General features: G+C 37.3%; 2 long non-coding RNA genes across 3 annotated transcripts; both read left to right on the forward strand.

Moving 5' to 3' along the window:
- The first annotated feature begins 810 nt into the window (after positions 1-810).
- LOC148971020 (uncharacterized) lies at positions 811-19,717 on the forward strand. The gene is made up of 6 exons (XR_016146948.1): positions 811-958; positions 7,372-7,580; positions 16,922-16,946; positions 17,036-17,099; positions 17,927-19,664; positions 19,703-19,717. It is a non-coding gene; the product is annotated as an uncharacterized LOC148971020 (long non-coding RNA).
- A 112-nt stretch (positions 19,718-19,829) lies between these two features.
- Positions 19,830-21,797, forward strand: LOC148971021 (uncharacterized). 2 transcript variants are annotated; one of them, XR_016146950.1, is made up of 4 exons: positions 19,830-20,260; positions 20,299-21,055; positions 21,094-21,143; positions 21,312-21,797. It is a non-coding gene; the product is annotated as an uncharacterized LOC148971021 (long non-coding RNA). The 2 variants fall into 2 exon arrangements; XR_016146949.1 differs by having other exon boundaries at positions 19,830-20,176; positions 20,601-21,055.
- Positions 21,798-22,043: the final 246 nt, after the last annotated feature.

Below are 22,043 nucleotides of genomic sequence, written 5' to 3' on the forward strand. Positions count from 1 at the left end.
AACGTTCGTCTCTTATAATAAACTGATTTTCTCTAATTTGTAACCAGGCACTAAGCGTTTACCCATAAAACTAGCTTTAAACCAATCGGATCGCTTGGGTCCTAAGGTGGGACTCATCTTTTCAGGGGGACTCTTTTTTTATTTTATTTTTTATTTTATTTCCAAAATTATATATTAATACATTAGAAACAACAATTCACATATATTTTCCAAATTATTCCTACGCATCATGCAATATGAAACACTGAAGTTAACATTCTTATCAATGAAATTAAAGAACATTAGGATTACATATAAAAAATAAAAATAAAAAAAGAAACATAACATAACATAAAGGAGGTATACTATACATATATAGTTACATTAAATAAGAGGAGTTCAATTCTTTGAAGATGTCCATCGTTCTGGTTGCTTTGCGATTTGAGAGACCTTTCAGTGTTTCAAAGTAAATTTTCAAGTCAGCTTTAAAGTGATAAATGTTAGGTGTCCTTCCAGACCATTTATGTATGTAAAATTTACCAAGAAATAAGATCAAATTTAACATAAAAATGAGACTCTTGTTTATATCTTTTTTTTTTTCGTTTATTTAAAGAAAAAATACAATAACAGCAAACAGAGGAGAAAAAAATACAAAAACAATAATTACAGACATCAAAATAGATTGCATTAAGTTATACAAAATAACATATTACAATTTTTAAAAATAACCAAATTAAAGGTTCTTTACCACAGACTCCAAAATATTATGTGTTATATATTTTTTACCATAATAAAAAAAAAAACATCTCTTTCTTCAGGGGAACTCATCTCTTCACCACACCGGAAGTGTCCGACCGCAAATTCACGGACACGGATAAGAAATCCAAAATGGCGGCCACGTGCAACTAGCATAGAGGCAAATAGCGGAGATGCTCCACTGATGGTTGACTGTGTTGCTACTGTTATATCTTTTCTGCAGGTAAGATTACTTGTGTCTATTATAAGTCAAAGGGGTCCACGAACAGTTATGTTTAGTATTTGAGTATTTAGGATTTATGTTAAGTAACGTACGTTTTGAGAACGAAATTGTTATCACCCGTGGATAGAGCGTGATCAGAAACAACGCGGCAATGAAACTTCGTATGTGAAACGATAATTGGTATTATGCAATGGAGATGGAAAGACATTATGCACAGTACTGTTATTTAGAGGTTGTGTGATATTGATGGGTAAAATAATAGTTTAAGTGACGCGAGTTCAGTAACACACGTGGAGTTCGCGGGTGTCCGCCATTTTGCGCAAGTTGCGTGCAGCGGGGACATTAGAGTTAAAGGGCAACTCCTAGGGCTGTAACGATACACCAAACCCACGATTCGGTTCGTATCACGATTTTTGACCCACGATTCGATTCGTATCGCGATTCTATCACGGGGCGGGTTGGGGGTGAAAAATAGATTTCGAGAGGAACAAATATACAGGTATTTTTATTAAATAACATTCGGAAAAACGTATAGAATCTGAACACAAAAAAACCAATAATAACTATGCAAATTATTAAACTAAACTAGGCAGTGTAGGCTGCTGCTTTTGGGTTGTTTTCTGTGCTCTAGCTATATATTTTTTATAAGGCTATACCCTTCTTGTTTTGAACTTCATGCATGTGTATTGCATGTTAAACAAGTATATAATGTAATGATAACAAGACTGTTTTATTTTGGTGATGATGTGTAGCCAGATCGCGTGCGATTACCTGCGTCTGTCTTTGAAGTCGTGAAAAGGTTCCCAGATAGCACAAGGCTGTTTGATCTCCTATTTACATCTGGAAGACGTATTTTAAAGAGTGTTTGCTCATCTGCAAGACGTCTATAGGACGTTTCCTGCAGATGTCAAATAGACGTTTAGAAGATGTCTCTAAGATGTAATGATTTAGAATGCACGTTAAAGGGTTAGTTCACCCAAAAATGGAAATTAAGTCATTAATTACTCACCCCCATGCTGTACCAACCCCGTAAGACCTTCGTTCGTCTTCGGAACACAAATGAAGATATTTTTGATTAAATTTGAGAGCTGTATAACTACCACATTGGCTCCTAAGGGACTGGCTCTTGACGGCCCAAAAAGTCAATGAAGAAAATGTTTAAATATCCCAAGTGACTACCGTGGCTCAACTATATGTTTATCAAGCGACGCGAATACTTTTTGTGCGAAAAAACAAACAAAAATAACGAGTTTATTCGACTATTTTTTTCTTCCTTGTAGGCCAGAACGAGACTTCCTTATAGATTTCCACGACGCATGCGCGAGATTTGCGATCTGAAGTAGTGTAAGCTGGTGTGAGCAGATCGCAAATCTCGCGCATGCGTCGTGGAAATCTATAAGGAAGTCTCGTCGCCTTCTGCCATCGCGATACAGTATCGTGGACCTGAGTGAGTATCGCGATTTCGATTTTATATCGTATATCGTTACAGCCCTAGCAACTCCACTCATTTGCATTAATCTTTCCATTGTTAGAAACCCAGTTATACTATTGAATGGTCGTGCAACACTTTCTCATTTTCCCCTGAGACGAGAGAAATCTGCTATTGACCTTTTTCACTTCCTCCTACAAAGACGCAAAATTCGTCATTTTATGTCATGGTAGGAGGAAGTATAAGAGAGGGGGATTTCTGGAAAAACTACAAGCACAAGATCTCACCCTTTCAAACCCACCCATAGGGGGTTGGACCTAATGTGCTAACAGACCTATCACAGATCAGTGCCAATGCGTTTGATTTCACCGCAGAAATGTTTTGAAAATATGGACGAAGGTACTGAATACGCAGACGGATGCATTATGTAGGATTGGCATTACACATCTTTTTTGGAAGCTAAGCTAGCAGGCTGTTGTCCTGTGGAGAAAGCTGAGTTATAGCTTTAGGTGTTACCATCCTCTTTTTCCCGGATATGTCCGGCCATCGATGTCCGGGATTCAGCTTTTGCTTTCTGCAGTTACAGCTTTTGTTTTAATCTAACTGAAGTCATTCTGATTGCTGAATCTGAATGTAGTGTTTACATGAACGCTAAACAAGTGATCGGTTGATGTGGGTTTTAACATTGCTAAGAAAATTCCCGCTCCTCCGTGAGAGATACAAGACCAGTAACTTGCGTCTCAGTTGCCGCTCATCGGTAATCATAGTTTTTTTTTTTTTTTTACAAATAAAGTGAGACCAACTATTGTTCGATTTTCTTCCCAATTTACTTTTTTTTTTACAAAAACAAATGCTAAACTTTGACAAAAAGTATTTTATTTTTGTTATAATTGTAATTTTATAATGGTGTATAATTTTTCATGGTGAATGACGACTGTACAATGCAAAAGCCGAATCCCGGACACATTGGGCGATCTCGAAACGCATCACGGAGACTCACTAGCCTAGACTTGTTGTTTACCTACTGTGCGTTTACCGATAGGCGTGGCCTCCTAGAGCAGCGAAGCAAGTGCATTCTGGGAGTTGTTGTTTTTCATCCACATAAGCCAAAAATACATTTTTTGTCTTTTCTCAGTCTAGAAAGCTCTAAATTCAAAAATAATTTCACATTTCTTCTACATAAATTACCCATTTTAAATACACATTCATCTTTCCAGAGGTGGAATGACCCTTTAAGGGAAACTCAAACGAAGTGATTTGCTCGATTAATGGTATAAAAGAGTCGTGATATGTGACATAAGAGAACATTAAAGTGTAATGTGTTATTTAGAGTAAACGAGTCATGCTGAGAAAGAGAATGTATGTACTTTGGAAAGTGTTTAACAGACAAAGGGAAATGTATAGGTTCAAATTAAGTTTAACCCTTGCGCTGCATTAGATTTTTAACACCGTTGAGTGCATTAAGGACCAAAAATGGCCACATATTAAACATTGCCTAAAATATTATATATTATTATTATTTTTCCACTTTTACCAAGTTAAATCTTTTAACCAGCATCAGTCCTCATCATAACTACCAAAAATGTATTCAATTTCAGGATTTTAACCCTTTAATTACCAGTTTTGTTTGCGAAACCATCGATTTGTATAAGAGGAAAAAACACAAAAATTCAATTATTTTCAATAAACTAAATGCAAAGAGAAAACTTTAGATTTGGATTATCACAGTCCCACTTTGCAAAAAATCCCACTTAGCGCGTTAGAGACCAAAAATGGCCACCTATTAAACATTGCCTATAGGTGGTTTGCAGTCACGTGATTGTGTTGACGTGCGGAACGGAGATGGAGGGCAAGGAGTGAAGAGCGCAATGGACGAGATGGAGGAAAATCCGTACTGTACTACTTTAGACGCTATTACAAGAGAAATATATAAACAGAAAATCGAAACATATGTTGGACGTGATCCTTACGTTATGAAGAGGACCGATTTTCAACTGAATTGAGAGATTTGCCTGCCATCGAGGCTAGATATCAGCAACTAACTCGTCTTACAGACATACTTTGACTTTACAAAATTCGGAAACTGGTACGTTACACAAACAGCCACATAAGTGTATTTAAACACCCGAATAATGTAATTATCAGCCACATAAATAATGTATACTCACATTTGACGAAGTGATCACTGCACACACACACAGGCATTTTCCCATTCGGTTGCTCCCGACCGCAGACGTACGTTTGCTAGGCATTTTCCCCGGTGTTTTTCTGTCAATTTCTTGTATTTTCCCCCCTTATGAACAACAACTTTTGGCACACGATAAGAAACTCCTCGTGTTTTGATCGATTTGAGCAACCATAAACGACGCAAAAGATAGGCATTTTGAGTGTGTTATAGTGCTTCCTAATATAGAAAATCACTTCCTGCCCTCCATCTCCGTTTCGCGCCAAGGCAACGCAGTGGCGTGACGTCACGTGAAAACAAGCTATTGCCTAAAATAAGGTGCATTTCCACCCATAGGGAATAAATATGTAGTGACGTCATCTGGTGGAATACACTATATAATGCAAATATAATGCTTTTGCTTCAAAATGAAAGGATGTTTGTGCAAAAATCATGTTTCATGTATTACTGACAGCCTCAGATTTAAACAACGTTTTAATGGGTTTCAATTGGCCATTTTTGGTCTTTATGGTGCTGAGTGTTACTATTTGATCTACACAGTGTGTGTTGTACATATTTTGCAAAATGGGATCACATTTTTTACATGTATCCAAAAAGTCACACTTTTGCCAAATTTCATACCATTTGCATTAAAACAGCCAAAATGGTCAAAGAAATTAAACTGCAAAAGACCAAAAATGTTCCTAATGCAGCATAAGGGTTAACAAGGGTTATTTGTTATTTTTGATATGGGGCGAGATATACTGTATGTTCACATGTTTGATTTGTAAGCCGATCTCTGGATGGTAATGAATAATAATGAAACTGCATTGGGGGTGGAACGGTACAGAAGTCACGGTTGGGTTCATACCTCGGTTCAGACATTCAGACGCTTCGGTACGATTTCGGTACAATGGAGTGAAAAGCAAAACAAAAATGCAGAAGGCATTTTTATAAATCTCTTAAGCCTCGTATTTTTTAAGTTGTTTAAGTTTTATTAATAAAGGCATAAAACCAGTTTATTTTTAGTGCACTGACAATAGTTTTATATAATTAGTTTATTAATTAAATTAATAAAAAGACAAAATGACCTTGATCTATGTTTGGTAATTGTACTTGAATGAATGTAAAATTAATTTGCAAACTGTATGTTCAAGTGAATGTTAATTTAGGTTAGTGAGCAACAGGGAATGTTATAATGAGCAATTATTAAATGTCATACTGAATGTGAGAACGTGCACAATATAGCAGTTAATGCAGAGACGAGCAGATAACACACCAAATTGAGATGCTCCACTGATGATTGACCGTGTACTGTTAAATCTGTCTTGCAGAATTGCATGCAAAGCCCCAATATAACATGTGTTGCACCAGAAACGACGTCTGCTCCTTTCTAGATGTGTAACATAACAGAAAATTAACTATTCATATTGGCGAATTACAATGTTTGATAAAGATGGGTTTCATTAGTCTTTATGTTCCTGCAATTTTACTGTATCATTTCATTGAGAAATAATATTTTAACATTAGACCACTTTTATTCTTTCAGTATACAGTCTGTAACAATCTGTTTCTAGCAGCAAAATGTCAGTGCTATTGTTTTGTCTCAAGATGCACATTAGTAATGTTTTTTTTTTGTGGAAGGACCACACTTGCGGTCTTTGCACTTGTGTACTTGCACGATGTAGGTATTTCCTGCGTTTAGCCCAAGTGTTCAAGCAGGTGTGATGACTAGAACTTTTGATTACCCAATGGGACACACTTATAGTGACACAAAAATGCAAGTGTTTACAGAGCTTTATTTAAATTTTAAAATCAACAATGTCTGGTTAGTAGTCCCAATGTAATAAAAAGCATAATTAAAAAAATGGTGCTTTTAATTAAGTGATTTAAAAAGCAGCTGCAAATGTACAAAATACACATACCATACTCATCTTTGCAACATTATAATTAATGACACTTTAACAATGTGTTTTTCTACCAAATTACATGTAAAATGTAGTTCATTTAACTTGCAGTGGAATGTTTTCCTCATCATCTTGTGTTTTCAGTGCATGTGAATTCCCGCACCTAATGCATGATGGGATACGCTCCAATGCGGTATTCAAGATAGTGTACATTTAGTGCGTGTTCAGGGCGTTGCGCGGATAGTAACAATCGGTGTTGAGTGTAGTTCACCCAAAATGAAAATTACTGTATGCAAAAAAATTCAAGTTTATAGAGTTTTAGTGTTGGTGGTACTACATTAAACTACTGTATTATGTTGAGTATAATAAAGCAATGAGGGGATATTTGTCAGTTCTGATAATGCCAAATGTCCTATGTTACCAATAAAATTGCAAGCATATTCATCTAAATATAATTCTGTATTTTCAGCTTCAGAATCATGAATTCTTTTTATTCCCGTGTCTGTGGTCCTGTTCATTGGTTTCCCAGCACCAAGTCCAAACCTTTTCATTTCCACTCCCAATGTAATACCAAATTTAGCATTTTAGTCAACAGTAATTTCTTTGTTTACCTTTTACCATATGTCTTGCAGTATCGCAATATCATTCGATATTCGGAGTTTACTATTATGATATATATCGAATCCTAACATGAGGGTATCGTTACACCCCTAGCCCAAAAGCTACTTAAATGCCCTAATTGAACAAAGACCTATTCCTGGCTTAATCCAAGCCCTGTCTGTGAAATCAGACCTTTGAGATTAATTAACTTAAAAGTTACTTTACTAGATAGAAAAGGTGGGCAGAAACATTTAAAATGTGTAAATTAGTATAAAAACAAACTCAGTATGTGTTTTCTTATTGATTTTGCCAGATCTCCTCCTTCAGTGATGCTCCTCCTCCTCCAGTGAAGCTCCTCCCACTGCAGTTCACCAATAAACGCTGGAATATTTCCCTCAGCTACAAGTGAAGACGAGCATCAAACCATCAGGAAGAGCCAACACAAACACAGAGTTTATTGAAGGACACTGAGAACATGAGATCCAGAACACTGCAGAATGAAACGTACTGAAGAACAAAGAGGTTGGTGTTAATTCTTGATTCTGTATTAAAGGCGCAGTATGTAATTTTCGCCACTAGAAGTCGCTTATTCTAAACAAAGGCATAGCTTGATGATGCGTTGAATGAGCGTGGAATGGAGGTCTCCAACCGACCACCGCTTCGTCAGGGCGACCGGCCCCCCGCCCACTGACCGGTTCCCGGACACGGCCCCGTCCCACAAACCCACTATTTGTCCAATAACCCACTATATTTTTTAACGTTTTTCCGCAGTTCATGCAATAAGCTGCAATTGGACAGAATCCCGCCTGCAATCTGTTGAATGGGGATTTGGGTAGTGTATTTTTTTTGGACATTTTAATTAAAGTTCCTGTCATGATAAAAACTATTTTACTGCACTCAGCTAGGGCCCCTGAGTCCGTAGCACCAAGCGCCGTCCCATAATTCCACCGACCACGAACCCAATGGCATAAATGCTACGTGGGATCTCAATATCTCAGCTCTGGAAGGGTCTAGAGCCTCCATTTTTGCACTCAGGTCTAAGTCTCATGGCCCTCTATCAGAATCCAGAGTTTCAAGAAGATTGGAGAAACTTATTTTTTGCACCAAAAAAAAAAAAAAAACGACAGGGGTACCACTGTCGTTTTTTTTTTTTCGGGTGGAAATTTTGAGTTTCTCTGATCTTCTTGAAACTCTGGATTCTGATAGAGGGCCATGAGACTTAGACCTGAGTGCAAAAATGGAGTCTCTAGACCCTTCCAGAGCTGAGATATTGAGATCCCACGTAGCATTTATGCCATTATCTCAATATCTCAGCTCTGGAAGGGTCTAGAGACTCAATTTTTGTACTCATGTCTAAGTCTCATGGCCCTCTATCAGAATCCAGAGTTTCAAGAAGATCAGAGAAACTCAAAATTTCCACCCGAAAAAAAAAAAAACTGACAGTGGTACCCCTGTTGTTGTTTTTTTTCGGGTTGAAATTTTGAGTTTCGATATCTCAGCTCTGGAAGGGGCTAGAGCCTTCATTTTTGCACTCAGGTCTAAGTCCCATGGCCCTCTATCGGAATCCAGAGTTTCAAAAAGATTGGAGAAACTTATTTTTTGCACCCAAAAAAACTAAAATTTTGAAAAATTTTGAGTTGCTCTGATATAGGCAAGGTCTGCTCTCTCCCACGCACGTTTACCGCTTTACCGTTAACCGTTTTATACCTCGACGGTTTATTTTCCAGGAGTTATTTTTCGGCTTAAGCAAAATCTGGGTTTCTATTATACTCCAGCGGCAAAGCACAGCTAAAGCCTTTAATATCCATTTATGAAGATATTCATTTCATATTCAGCGAAATTCATGAGGTAGAAAATGTTATTATAAAGCCCATGAAAGCCAAAATGAGCCAATTGAGAAAGAAAGTTTGCATGTGCCTTCTGTGAGCACCGTCTCTCCAACCAAATGCCCAAAGTATTTTTTTCCAAAAAGAAGTCTACTGTTTTCATGACCATTGTTTTTTCACACAAAATGACTTGATTATCAGAAAACCTGATTAGCAAAGCCCAACTCATGCCATAGGTTGCAGTGTAGGGCTGTATTTTCATACCTGTAGGTCATTTTCTTTGTTCTGTTACGGCAAAAATCCTTTCCAACATCATCACTGCGTAAGAGACACTCAGAGTCAAATTAATGAAATAAAAGAAGTACTTTATTCTTGCAAGAAGGTTCAGTCTGACACAGAAGTAACGCTGTGGTGAGTGACACCCAGTCTGCCCCCTCCACACAGCTTTTATACTCAAACTCAAGGTTTCAAGTTGTACAAGTTAGCGCCTGATAATGACACTGCTGCAGAAAAGGTCAGCACTTGCTGACCGGCCTAGTCAGGATGACATCTGGGGTCAAAGGTCTTCTTTCCACCTGTTTCTATATGTTTCCCCATGCATGTTCCTCACGTAGGATTAGTAAAACGCACATGCTGTACTCATGCATTTTGCTCAACACAAATCTATTTCTATCAAATCATTCATTGATCAACTTCTAATAATTAACTCTTAATAATTACTTTAGAATCAAGCTAACTTAAAATTTTTCCACAACAGTCCCTCCTTTTTTATCAATCATAATAATAAACATTTTTCAGAGCAAATTTTAAGTCATATCATCACATTTATACTCTTCATTTCTGAATTTCATATAAATGATCACTCTTCTTAAACATTTGCGAAAAGACAGTGTTTTGAAAAAGGAAAAAAGCTAAAGCTGTTTTTGTGGGGGATAGTCCCCTAATAATTAGCAAGCTAGTAAAGCAATTCATCCGAAGCCGGGCTAAATGAATAATCACTGTTTTTGCACTTCTGATAAAAATCAGACCCGCAGTCACCTCGTCATGAATAAGATAAAGGTTATAGATTAGCAAGAAAAACTCAAAATCATCACAAAACATAGTAAATATAATGAACCAAACCCCTTACTTCTTAATCATCCAGAAGATAGGGATAAAAATCGTACATGCATAGATTTAAGCCACTTCGGTGTAGCTTCCGCTGCTAGTGTCATCATCAATTTCTTTGTTTCTGTCGGCACAATTTGGATAAACTGTCAAAGTCATCGCTGTAGCTGATGTTCCTGCTTTCACCAGTCTCTGTACTGAGCTGGAAATAAATCTCACAATGCATGGTAAACAGATCAATATCATCAGCCCTATTGCTCCAATTGGCAATATTGTTTGAAGTGTCCAATACACCCATCCTCTGCACATAGACATGAACCACCCAACCCATGCCCCATTAGCATATTCAGGCTCTTTTACCATCTGTCTCATGTGCTCAATCAAATTTGTGATATTATCGCTATAACCTGGAATATTGAAACAACAAGACATTCGCTACATCTTAATACGCCCATCTCCATATTCTATTCACTTCTAATTCAATTTAGTTAGCTCTATTGAATGCTGTTTAACAAATCTAACCAGAGAAGTCTTATAATTTTATCCTTTCCTGTAACCAAATTAGTCGTTCAAAATGAACGTTCAGACACATCAATCAATAGATTTCCTATATTTGCACCAATCAAATCAATACTTAGTTTGATTCAACCAAAATCATCAAAAAAAAACCCAAAACAGATTATTCTGTTAAACTTTAACCATCAGGTGGTTCCTCCTGGTGTGTTGATCATCTCGTTCGCCCCATGGACGTTCCATGTTCACCAGGGTGACACTTTGCGTGCCGTCGCAATGGTCTTTCCCACGTCGGGAGGGAGGCTGTTACTAGCACTAGCCTTTGACCCCTCACTTTATGCTCTATTGGATGGTTGAGGCCTGCTGGTGTTGTCTTAAGGTGAGAGGCTTGGACCCAGTTGTCACAATCTCTGATCCTTTCAAGATTTCCCTTAATTCACGACCGCATCCCCACTGGAGTGAACCATTTCTTGCCTGCTTTCACCTGTGAATAGAGACCTTAACTATTCTTGTTAGTGACAACATCTATTAACTCATCTGCTTGTCTGGCCAGTTTTCCCTTTTAGTTTGACCTGTGGAATCAACAACCTGAAACATTATCACTGGATCATTTCTTGCACTTTTCAGGGCACTTTTCCCCTGGAAAACATTCAACTCATCTTGCTCATGTCCTCAACATAACGTTTATACATTTGGAACAGAATCAGTTCTGTTTGCTGCAATCCATCCTGAGATTCTGTAAAAGGAAAATCTTAGTTATGCGCTGCACAGGTGTGACGCCTTTCCACCACAGTAAAAACCCCTGCCAGGGTAGTTAGCCAAATTCATCCATAGCCATTATTTTATTAGACACATTCTGCTCATGTCTTAAAAGTCAACATGATCTGTAGAGAAAAACAAATGTCGAGGTTATTTTCATATAGTGAAGTACGCGTAGTTTCAACTTTGAACCCCTCAGTAAACCATATTTGGCAATTGTTACCATCCCCCTTTTGATGCATGACTCAGCTCATGCATCAATTTAAATTAATCTAATTCTCCAATCAACACTAACCCAAACAGAAAAAAATACACATTCATACACTGTAAAAAATATTTTCAAGATTTGTTAGCACAACATATTTTCTTTTGTCAAATCAACTTTTTAATAATTTATTTAGTTGAAATAACTTATTATTTTGAGTTTCTGATGATTTTAAATTAATCTCCTTCATTGTATTAACTCACTTTTTTCCAGTTCAATCAACTTAAAATTTTAAGGCAACCCAGGTTTTCAAGTTAAACCAACAATATTTTTTTTATAGCTTTTATTTAATTGTTTTTGGTCTCTAAACCAGTTTTAAAGCATGCCTGCTTATTATTCATTTACTTTTAGACGGTCAGCTGGGTTGTTTTGGTTCATTAACATTTCTTTAGCAGGGTAAAACAGAAAGACAGACACAGTTTCCATCCCTTCCTCCACTCAAGTCTCTCCCACTAGAACAAAATAATCCTTTCAACAGCCTTCTAAGACTGTAACTTAGACAACATCTAAATTCATTACAATATCCTTTGACCATTCACCTTTGTTATCCAGACTTTTCTTAAATCTGTAAAAGCTGTCTTCATCTTTAGTCACCACGAAGTCTAACGACCTTTAAGAGTCAAAATTATGTTAGACATATTAGTTCTAAATCAACACTATAATTTTCCTTGCCCATAATGCAACCGACATCAAAAAAAAAGTTTTGTTACTGTCTCCACAACAACTAATGGGAATCACTTCATGGCCCTGACTGAACCCCGAAAGCCCACTTCCTGTTAGCTCTTTATCTATAATCTCCATCAGGGTGTGGTCCCCTGGCATGCGTAGAGCTTGTCACAATGAGAAACAAGCCGTGCTGTAAGTGCGGTTTCTGGTGAGTGGGATAGAGGGACTTGCGTTTTCTGGGGCAGACTGCCGTGACTCCTCACAGCTCCATCCCCCCTAATGATAAAGGATGGCATTACTAATTTTCCTCTCAGATTGAGTCTGTTGCACTGGCAGCTTTCAGCCACAGTACACATCAGATTCAGATAAGCAAACTGTTTCAAACTTATCTTTTACGGCAAAAATCCTTTCCAACATCATCACTGCGTAAGAGACACTCAGAGTCAAATTAATGAAATAAAAGAAGTACTTTATTCTTGCAAGAAGGTTCAGTCTGACACAGAAGTAACGCTGTGGTGAGTGACACCCAGTCTGCCCCCTCCACACAGCTTTTATACTCAAACTCAAGGTTTCAAGTTGTACAAGTTAGCGCCTGATAATGACACTGCTGCAGAAAAGGTCAGCACTTGCTGACCGGCCTAGTCAGGATGACATCTGGGGTCAAAGGTCTTCTTTCCACCTGTTTCTATATGTTTCCCCATGCATGTTCCTCACGTAGGATTAGTAAAACGCACATGCTGTACTCATGCATTTTGCTCAACACAAATCTATTTCTATCAAATCATTCATTGATCAACTTCTAATAATTAACTCTTAATAATTACTTTAGAATCAAGCTAACTTAAAATTTTTCCACAACAGTCCCTCCTTTTTTATCAATCATAATAATAAACATTTTTCAGAGCAAATTTTAAGTCATATCATCACATTTATACTCTTCATTTCTGAATTTCATATAAATGATCACTCTTCTTAAACATTTGCGAAAAGACAGTGTTTTGAAAAAGGAAAAAAGCTAAAGCTGTTTTTGTGGGGGATAGTCCCCTAATAATTAGCAAGCTAGTAAAGCAATTCATCCGAAGCCGGGCTAAATGAATAATCACTGTTTTTGCACTTCTGATAAAAATCAGACCCGCAGTCACCTCGTCATGAATAAGATAAAGGTTATAGATTAGCAAGAAAAACTCAAAATCATCACAAAACATAGTAAATATAATGAACCAAACCCCTTACTTCTTAATCATCCAGAAGATAGGGATAAAAATCGTACATGCATAGATTTAAGCCACTTCGCTGTAGCTTCCGCTGCTAGTGTCATCATCAATTTCTTTGTTTCTGTCGGCACAATTTGGATAAACTGTCAAAGTCATCGCTGTAGCTGATGTTCCTGCTTTCACCAGTCTCTGTACTGAGCTGGAAATAAATCTCACAATGCATGGTAAACAGATCAATATCATCAGCCCTATTGCTCCAATTGGCAATATTGTTTGAAGTGTCCAATACACCCATCCTCTGCACATAGACATGAACCACCCAACCCATGCCCCATTAGCATATTCAGGCTCTTTTACCATCTGTCTCATGTGCTCAATCAAATTTGTGATATTATCGCTATAACCTGGAATATTGAAACAACAAGACATTCGCTACATCTTAATACGCCCATCTCCATATTCTATTCACTTCTAATTCAATTTAGTTAGCTCTATTGAATGCTGTTTAACAAATCTAACCAGAGAAGTCTTATAATTTTATCCTTTCCTGTAACCAAATTAGTCGTTCAAAATGAACGTTCAGACACATCAATCAATAGATTTCCTATATTTGCACCAATCAAATCAATACTTAGTTTGATTCAACCAAAATCATCAAAAAAAAACCCAAAACAGATTATTCTGTTAAACTTTAACCATCAGGTGGTTCCTCCTGGTGTGTTGATCATCTCGTTCGCCCCATGGACGTTCCATGTTCACCAGGGTGACACTTTGCGTGCCGTCGCAACGGTCTTTCCCACGTCGGGAGGGAGGCTGTTACTAGCACTAGCCTTTGACCCCTCACTTTATGCTCTATTGGATGGTTGAGGCCTGCTGGTGTTGTCTTAAGGTGAGAGGCTTGGACCCAGTTGTCACAATCTCTGATCCTTTCAAGATTTCCCTTAATTCACGACCGCATCCCCACTGGAGTGAACCATTTCTTGCCTGCTTTCACCTGTGAATAGAGACCTTAACTATTCTTGTTAGTGACAACATCTATTAACTCATCTGCTTGTCTGGCCAGTTTTCCCTTTTAGTTTGACCTGTGGAATCAACAACCTGAAACATTATCACTGGATCATTTCTTGCACTTTTCAGGGCACTTTTCCCCTGGAAAACATTCAACTCATCTTGCTCATGTCCTCAACATAACGTTTATACATTTGGAACAGAATCAGTTCTGTTTGCTGCAATCCATCCTGAGATTCTGTAAAAGGAAAATCTTAGTTATGCGCTGCACAGGTGTGACGCCTTTCCACCACAGTAAAAACCCCTGCCAGGGTAGTTAGCCAAATTCATCCATAGCCATTATTTTATTAGACACATTCTGCTCATGTCTTAAAAGTCAACATGATCTGTAGAGAAAAACAAATGTCGAGGTTATTTTCATATAGTGAAGTACGCGTAGTTTCAACTTTGAACCCCTCAGTAAACCATATTTGGCAATTGTTACCATCCCCCTTTTGATGCATGACTCAGCTCATGCATCAATTTAAATTAATCTAATTCTCCAATCAACACTAACCCAAACAGAAAAAAATACACATTCATACACTGTAAAAAATATTTTCAAGATTTGTTAGCACAACATATTTTCTTTTGTCAAATCAACTTTTTAATAATTTATTTAGTTGAAATAACTTATTATTTTGAGTTTCTGATGATTTTAAATTAATCTCCTTCATTGTATTAACTCACTTTTTTCCAGTTCAATCAACTTAAAATTTTAAGGCAACCCAGGTTTTCAAGTTAAACCAACAATATTTTTTTTATAGCTTTTATTTAATTGTTTTTGGTCTCTAAACCAGTTTTAAAGCATGCCTGCTTATTATTCATTTACTTTTAGACGGTCAGCTGGGTTGTTTTGGTTCATTAACATTTCTTTAGCAGGGTAAAACAGAAAGACGGACACAGTTTCCATCCCTTCCTCCACTCAAGTCTCTCTCACTATAACAAAATAATCCTTTCAACAGCCTTCTAAGACTGTAACTTAGACAACATCTAAATTCATTACAATATCCTTTGACCATTCACCTTTGTTATCCAGACTTTTCTTAAATCTGTAAAAGCTGTCTTCATCTTTAGTCACCACCAAGTCTAACGACCTTTAAGAGTCAAAATTATGTTAGACATATTAGTTCTAAATCAACACTATAATTTTCCTTGCCCATAATGCAACTGACATCAAAAAAAAGTTTTGTTACTGTCTCCACAACAACTAATGGGAATCACTTCATGGCCCTGACTGAACCCCGAAAGCCCACTTCCTGTTAGCTCTTTATCTATAATCTCCATCAGGGTGTGGTCCCCTGGCATGCATAGAGCTTGTCACAATGAGAAACAAGCCGTGCTGTAAGTGCGGTTTCTGGTGAGTGGGATAGAGGGACTTGCGTTTTCTGGGGCAGACTGCCGTGACTCCTCACAGCTCCATCCCCCCTAATGATAAAGGATGGCATTACTAATTTTCCTCTCAGATTGAGTCTGTTGCACTGGCAGCTTTCAGCCACAGTACACATCAGATTCAGATAAGCAAACTGTTTCAAACTTATCTTTTACGGCAAAAATCCTTTCCAACATCATCACTGCGTAAGAGACACTCAGAGTCAAATTAATGAAATAAAAGAAGTACTTTATTCTTGCAAGAAGGTTCAGTCTGACACAGAAGTAACGCTGTGGTGAGTGACACCCAGTCTGCCCCCTCCACACAGCTTTTATACTCAAACTCAAGGTTTCAAGTTGTACAAGTTAGCGCCTGATAATGACACTGCTGCAGAAAAGGTCAGCACTTGCTGACCGGCCTAGTCAGGATGACATCTGGGGTCAAAGGTCTTCTTTCCACCTGTTTCTATGTTTCCCCATGCATGTTCCTCACGTAGGATTAGTAAAACGCACATGCTGTACTCATGCATTTTGCTCAACACAAATCTATTTCTATCAAATCATTCATTGATCAACTTCTAATAATTAACTCTTAATTACTTTAGAATCAAGCTAACTTCAAATTTTTCCACAACAGTTCTGAAGCACTGATTTAATTTTTTACTCGTTCGGTTTGCTTTCACAAGGCAACATTTCAAAGCAGCGTACCAAAATGTGTTTATGCAAGCCACGTGTATAAAACGATCGTCTTATTGGTCAGAGTTCAACCAAAGAGTATAGAAGAACAAGAAGCAAAACTCTGATGCTTTTTTGGTAAAGGCCACTAGGTGGCGCTTCAGGAGCGCGGCCGCCATTTTGGGGTGAAAATTCCAACTGGAGTTACTGGACAACAGTATAGATAACAGTTTTTTGGGGTAGTTTTTTCTTCTAATTTTTAAGCCTACCCGGAAGTGGGAAAAACTGCAATACATCGAAAATCCGCTAGAGGTCGGTCCCAAAAGGGGGTGAATATCCATAGACCTCACATTAAAATGTCCGTTTTCACAGCATCAATTCATATGTTTACAGTTTGACTTTTATTGTATTTTTCGATAGGTTCCGAGTGCCTGACAACTGTGAGGTGAGTGAATTTTTTTCTAACTCATTAGTTTAGATCGTATTTGGATATAAAATGTGTGAAAAATAAGGGCGGTTAACTTTGATTGACAGCTGATAACGGGCTGCGCCGAGTGGAATTGGACGTCTTGGCCATGATCTGACACGACGCATCTCTGTATCCTTTCTGAAACATTTGTATTTCTGAACATTTGTATTTTGTGTTTCTCAAGATTTTCTAATATGGCGCCGCCCATACCCCCCATAAACCTGTTCTTCAGAAAGTCTATGAGTGACGTCACAGACGCTTTGTCCATATTTTTTACAGTCTATGGTATTTCCATTGTATGCAACTTTACACATTTACTACTTCTATTAGTTACCAACTCCATTAGGCCTGAAATATATTTTGTACGTTTTAATCCCCTGCATCATGCTACAAACATGATGATCATTGATGCGCTGTGTCCGTTATCCTATAACTTTAATTGCCACTTTGAACAGTTTTGTTTACATAGTTTTGTTTTAACGGTCATTAATATAAGATAATACTGCAAAATACTTGTGTTGCAATGGAGCGTTCACTTCTTGTCAATATACGTTCTTTGGTTCAACCGTTTTCATTCCTCAAGATGGACAGAGATAATCGCTCCGCTGGCTTTGTTTATTCGACTGTAGCCTTGATTCCTGCTCTGCCTGATAAATTAAATATTAAAAAATATATTACATTTATGAAGCAAGTTAGGCTTCGTCAAGACAGCATTCTTGCAACACGGAATCCTGCACACGTTTCTCTTATGAACTGTCTGAGATTCATTCTTTGATAACACGTTACTTGAAGGGGTATGCATAAGACTAACATGATGTATGTTATGAATATGAAGGAAGGTTTATGCATGTTTGTGACAACTGTCATTAAGTGTCTTTTGCTCAGTTATGAAAGTTTTAATGCAAATATGACATTATTTGAGATGTCTTTGTTATGACACCTTGACATTTACCAAGCAGGGATGGAAATCAACTCTTTTGTCCACCGGCGGCCACTGTGGATTTCTAAATCGACCAGCCACTCGACGTTTTTACTAGCCACTTTCTTGTTTTTAACCGACAATGTGTAACTGGTAACACTTTACAATAAGGTTCATTAGTTAATGTATACTAACATGCACTAACCATGAGCAATACATTTGTTACTGCATTTGTTCATCTTTGTTAATGTTAGTTAATGAAAATCTAGCTGTTCATTGTTTGTTCATGTTAGTTTACGGTGCATTAACTAATGTTAACAAGATTTTAATCAAGTATTAGTAAATGTTGAAAATAACATTAACAAAGATTAACAAATGCTGTATATGTGCTATTCATTATTAGTTCATATTAACTAATGTAGTTAACTAATGTTAACTAACGAACCTTATTGTAAAGTGTTACCGTGTAACTGCATGTGAAAGTTAATGTGTATCTACATGTGAGTTAATGTGTAACTGCATGTGAGAGTTAATGTGTAACTGCATGTGAGAGTTAATGTGTAACTGCATGTGAAAGTTAATGAGTAACTGCATGTGAAAGTTAATGTGTAACTGCATGTGAAAGTTATTTAGTAACTGCTGTGGAAGTTGATGTGTAACTGCAGTGAAAATCTATGTGTAACTACAGGTGAAAGTCGGCGAGTAAAGTGCATGTTACTGTGATGAGTATCTGCAGATGAAGTTTATGAGTAGCTGCAAGTGGAAGTTAATGTGTAACTGTGGTGAAAGTTATTGAGTAAATGCTTGCGAAAGTCATATGTGTAACTGCGTGTGATAATTAATGTGTAACTGCAGGTGAAAGTACGAGTAATTTGAGGTGAAAGTATGAGTAACTTGCAAGCGAAGTTAACGTGTAACTGCAGTGAAATGGTGAGTAGCTGTACGTGAAGTTAATGAGTAACTTGCAAGCGAAGTTAATGAGTAGCTGCATGCGAAAGGCAACGAGTAACTGCAGTGAAAGTTAATGTGTAACTGCATGCGAAAGCTAATGTGTAACTGCAGTGAAAATCGATATGTAACTGCATCGGAAAATGTCCAGTAGCTGCATGCGAAAGGTAACGAGTAGCTGCATGTGAAAGATATGAGTACTTGCATGTGAAAGACGAGTAGCAAGCATGTGAAAGGTAATGAGTAACTGCAAGCGAAGTTAACCGGTAACTGCATGTGAAAGTCTATGTGTAACTGCAGAGAAAGTTTATGTGGAACTGCATCTGAAAGTTGATGAGTAATTTGTAAGCGAAGTTTATGAGTAGCTGCATGTGAAATGATGAGTAACTGCACTGAAGTTAATGAGTAACTTGCAAGCGAAGTTAATGAGTAACGGGCATGCGAAAGGCGACGAGTAACTGCTTGTGAAAGTTGATGTGTAACTGCATGTGAAAGCTAATGTGTAACTGCAGTGAAAATCGATAGGTAACTGCGTGAGAAAGTTGTTGAGTAATTGCAAGCGAAAGTTTACGAGTAGCTTCATGTGAAAGTTTACGAGTACCTGCCTGTGAAAAATGACGAGTACCTGCATGTGAAATGACGAGTAACAGCATGCGAACGATGATGAGTAACTGTATGTGAAAGTTAATGTGTAACTGCATGTGAAAGTTAATGAGTAACTTTATGTGAAAGTTAATACTGGTAGGTTGGTTTGTGTAACTATGTGAAAGTTAATACTGATAGGTTGGTTTATGTGTAACTATGTGAAAGTTAATACTGATAGGTAGGTTAATGTGTAACTGCATGTGAAAGTTAATACTGGTAGGTAGGTTAATGTGTAACTGCATGTGAAAGTTAATACTGGTAGGTAGGTTAATGTGTAACTGTATGTGAAAGTTAATACTGGTAGGTAGGTTAATGTGTAACTGCATGTGAAAGTTAATACTGGTAGGTAGGTTAATGTGTAACTGCATGTGAAAGTTAATACTGGTAGGTAGGTTAATGTGTAACTGGATGTGAAAGTTAATACTGGTAGGTAGGTTAATGTGTAACTGTATGTGAAAGTTAATACTTGTAGGGAGGTAGGTTAATGTGTAACTGGATGTGAAAGTTAATACTGGTAGGTAGGTTAATGTGTAACTGTATGTGAAAGTTAATACTGGTAGGTAGGTTAATGTGTAACTGCATGTGAAAGTTAATACTGGTAGGTAGGTTAATGTGTAACTGGATGTGAAAGTTAATACTGGTAGGTAGGTTAATGTGTAACTGGATGTGAAAGTTAATACTGGTAGGTAGGTAGGTTAATGTGTAACTGGATGTGAAAGTTAATACTGGTAGGTAGGTTAATGTGTAACTGTATGTGAAAGTTAATACTGGTAGGTAGGTTAATGTGTAACTGTATGTGAAAGTTAATACTGGTAGGTAGGTAGGTTAATGTGTAACTGGATGTGAAAGTTAATACTGGTAGGTAGGTTAATGTGTAACTGTATGTGAAAGTTAATACTGGTAGGTAGGTTAATGTGTAACTGTATGTGAAAGTTAATACTGGTAGGTAGGTAGGTTAATGTGTAACTGGATGTGAAAGTTAATACTGGTAGGTAGGTTAATGTGTAACTGTATGTGAAAGTTAATACTGGTAGGTAGGTTAATGTGTAACTGTATGTGAAAGTTAATACTGGTAGGTAGGTTAATGTGTAACTGTATGTGAAAGTTAATACTGGTAGGTAGGTAGGTTAATGTGTAACTGCATGTGAAAGTTAATACTTGTAGGGAGGTAGGTTAATGTGTAACTGGATGTGAAAGTTAATACTGGTAGGTAGGTAGGTTAATGTGTAACTGTATGTGAAAGTTAATACTTGTAGGGAGGTAGGTTAATGTGTAACTGGATGTGAAAGTTAATACTGGTAGTAGGTAGGTTAATGTGTAACTGCATGTGAAAGTTAATACTTGTAGGGAGGTAGGTTAATGTGTAACTGGATGTGAAAGTTAATACTGGTAGGTAGGTAGGTTAATGTGTAACTGTATGTGAAAGTTAATACTGGTAGGTAGGTTAATGTGTAACTGTATGTGAAAGTTAATACTGGTAGGTAGGTAGGTTAATGTGTAACTGGATGTGAAAGTTAATACTGGTAGGTAGGTTAATGTGTAACTGTATGTGAAAGTTAATACTGGTAGGTAGGTTAATGTGTAACTGTATGTGAAAGTTAATACTGGTAGGTAGGTAGGTTAATGTGTAACTGGATGTGAAAGTTAATACTGGTAGGTAGGTTAATGTGTAACTGTATGTGAAAGTTAATACTGGTAGGTAGGTTAATGTGTAACTGTATGTGAAAGTTAATACTGGTAGGTAGGTAGGTTAATGTGTAACTGCATGTGAAAGTTAATACTGGTAGGTAGGTTAATGTGTAACTGTATGTGAAAGTTAATACTGGTAGGTAGGTTAATGTGTAACTGCATGTGAAAGTTAATACTTGTAGGTTGGTTTATGTGTAACTATGTGAAAGTTAATACTGGTTGCTAGGTATGTTTGTTAATGTGTAATGTGGGATCACATTATAAAATAAATGTTTTTCTCCAAAACACGTTGGCCACAATTACTCATACCCTTTTATTAAATACCTTTTTGCAATCTCTTTTTGCCAAGATAACTGCTCTGAGTTTTCTGCTATAATGCCTGATGTGTTTGGACAACACCTGACCTGAGATCAGAGACCATTCCTCCATACAGACTCTCCAGATCCTTCAGATTCCCAGATCCATGTTTGTGCTTCTCTTCAGTTCGGACCACTCATTTTCTATAGGGTTCTGGGACGGTCATGGCAGAAGCTTCATTTTGTGCTCCCTAACAAATGTTTGTGTTGATTTTGATGTTTGTCTTGGATCGTTGTCCAGATGGCAGATCCAACCATGGCCCATAATAAGATTTCTAGCAGAAGGTGTCAGGTTTTGATTTTTTTATCTGTTGATGTTTAATAGAATCCACAATGCCATGTATCTGAATAAGAAGTCCAGGACCTCCTGCAGAAAAATAGGTCCCCAACATTAAAGATCCAATGGTTTATTAAATTGTACACGTGGGGTACTTTTTATCCTCATGTCCACCAAACTATCTAGTGTGCTTACTGCCAAAAGCTCTTTTTTTAGTCTCATCTGACCACAGAACCCTG

The sequence above is a fragment of the Pimephales promelas genome, chromosome 17 (assembly GCF_988280905.1).
Source record: "Pimephales promelas chromosome 17, fPimPro1.hap1.1, whole genome shotgun sequence".
In the NCBI taxonomy this organism is placed as follows: domain Eukaryota; kingdom Metazoa; phylum Chordata; class Actinopteri; order Cypriniformes; family Leuciscidae; genus Pimephales; species Pimephales promelas.